We start from the raw sequence: 2,596 nt of genomic DNA on the forward strand, positions 1-2,596 counted from the left end.
GAATGCAAGTGCGGTACTGCTTTTCGTGGAAGGATCAGAAGGCGGTAACTACACTCTCAAACAGAATGGCATATGATCACAATCAGGTTGGAGAAAAACTTTACAATGCTTTGCACAGTAATTAAATGGAGTTGCATTACATTTCACTACGAGAGCAGATTTGTTCAAGTAAATTCGAAGGCAGGTTTGCAGATGGGAAAGCAAGCAAGAAAACTCCGCTCTTGTCCATGTAAAATGCTGCAGTTGAAGAACAAAGCAGTTTCTGCCCAGTTTCGAACTGGGGACCTTTCGCGCGTAAGGCGAACGTGATGACCACTACACTACAGAAACAAGGCGCAGTCGCTACTGCTAAGGCTCAGTGGCACCCAGCACTGAAAGTTGAAGCCATTTTACCTTTCACCTTTCTGTTTCCAATCGCTCGTTGTTTAATGGGACTTCTTTAATTTTGGCTATGTGGTGAGCATGGACGAGATACACCGAAGTATCTGTTTCCACGCGGTGTGCGCCAATAACATTGTGTTGCTTACACCGGCTGTAAAGGATTACTTTTTAGCGGAGCTTGCCGTCGCAGTCTGTGGCACAATCATTTCGTCTGTTCGACTGCTCACGGGAAAGGTAGCGTTGTAAGACACTGCAGAAACGAACGACTTCCTTACTTTTGCTCCGACTGACCATACTCCGGGAAATTTTCCCAGATTCTCAGTTGAGGATTTTTGCAGCTGCAAGTTACCTCAGAAACCCTGTTAATTCGTAAGGTATTGAGCGAATCGCAAAACAGAAAGCATTTAACACGGAACACAAACAAAACTGGCAAACCAAATGCATTTTCAGACACAGCGAGCATGAATGCAAAATGTGAGACAGGCCGGGGGCATGAGTCATAAAGTAATCTCACAACTAACAACAGGGCAATTCCAAACTGCTCTTTCAAACATACTGGAGCCTGAGTGCACCACCACTTCCCAGACAATGCTGAAAAGAGAGAAAGAAAGAACACAATAAGAATGGGCCATGAAAAAGTGAATTTCACCAATCACAGACTCGATTAGATTACCTTTCCCTTCCGATGTCCGCAGGACGGAAATGAAGGAAATGGGAGAAATTCAATAACATGTGACATCGCAATTCATTGGAACGATTTTCCCATTGGCCATAAAACAAAATAACGACGAGTCGTGCCACCGCAGGACTTTGTTTCACAACAGCAATGAAATCACAGTCGCCATTCGGTTCCAGTAAACGCTCAACTTGCCTGGGACAGCAGAGCTGTTTGCGATTTTCCACGCGGGAGGCGAACACGATCATGACAGCACAGACATCGGAAAAGTCGGCACTTTCCCACACCACAGTTAATTGCCCAGGAAGCAAACCCAATTTTCTTCGGTTTTCAACAGAAATGCAGCAGGAGTCGAAACAGCATTTTAACAAACTGCGTCGTTGGAAGCGATCAGCAGAAATGGCAGCGGTGGGATTCGAACCCACGCCTCTGTCGAGACTGGAGCCTTAATCCAGCGGCTTAGACCGCTCGGCCACACTACCAGCCCGCCGCGCTGCCCCATTTTCTTGCACTTCCAATTGTGCTCCTGCATAACAACCGATGCAAAGCCACGTGAAAAGGGTTCCATGATCCCTCTCCGACTCGCACAATTGCTGGGATGTGCCCGTCTACAATATCAATTTCGCAGCAGATAATGATAGCCCATCAATCCAGACAACTATCAATGGTAAGCTGAGTCTATCTTCTCAGAATCTTTTCAACTACAAATGTATCTGTGAGTGCGTGAGAACATGCGATCGGTTATGATTTGGTCAAATTACCATGAGCTGCTTGACATTACTGCAATTTCGATTCTTGCTTTGCTAAATGATTTCACCCTTTGATCGAAACAGGACAACTTTCACGTTTACACGGAACATGAAACACACCGGACTACAGGGAAAATGCACAAAGCTGAGCAGGCCGTGTTCCACATCATACCGCACAGCAGAGTTACAGTCACTGTGTCTGTTTTGCAGAATAAGAGTCCCAAAGAATGTTCTCCACCCTAAAACCGGAGGTAGCATTACAATCCGAGAACGACAGATCACATTGTGAGGATGCTCTGACCTCGGAGCCGGTTCGAGATGCCACTTTCCTTGCCTTTTTGCCTTACCCGTGCAATTCGCTGCAGAGATGTTCACACCTGGATATGAGCCACAGGGATACCAACTGAGTCGACGAGAAGCGACTCAATAAATTTTGCTAAACTCCACGGTGCTTATTAGAAATGCAGTTTCTGTTCACATCAATCTAAAAGGCAGTTTCTGAACATTGTAACAGAAGTCAAAAGGTAATTAGCTCACCCCACCCCCACTCCGGAAGAGGTGCTAAGTGCCCTTGAGTGCTTTTTTGTTCTCGATGTGAAGAGCTCTCACGCCTGAGTCACCTTCACACGTCTCTGGTTGCTGAGTGAATCACAAAGAAGGAATTTCACCAGAGCTACAACTGCCTCACTTCTCCACTCGCCCTCCCAGTTTACATTTTCCTGCTCGTCAGTGATTTAAAGAAAACCAAATGGATGCGATGTCATTCTGTAGCCTCTCTGTCGATTCCTCC

General features: G+C 46.1%; 1 non-coding gene across 1 annotated transcript; it reads right to left on the bottom strand.

Annotated features, from left to right (window-relative positions):
• Positions 1-257: 257 nt before the first annotated feature.
• trnav-uac (transfer RNA valine (anticodon UAC)) lies at positions 258-330 on the bottom strand. The gene has a single exon. It is a non-coding gene; the product is annotated as a tRNA-Val (tRNA).
• Positions 331-2,596: the final 2,266 nt, after the last annotated feature.

The sequence above is a fragment of the Chiloscyllium plagiosum genome, unplaced genomic scaffold (genome assembly GCF_037043375.1).
Source record: "Chiloscyllium plagiosum isolate Xiang-an unplaced genomic scaffold, Cpla_swu_hap1 HiC_scaffold_71, whole genome shotgun sequence".
NCBI lineage: Eukaryota > Metazoa > Chordata > Chondrichthyes > Orectolobiformes > Hemiscylliidae > Chiloscyllium > Chiloscyllium plagiosum.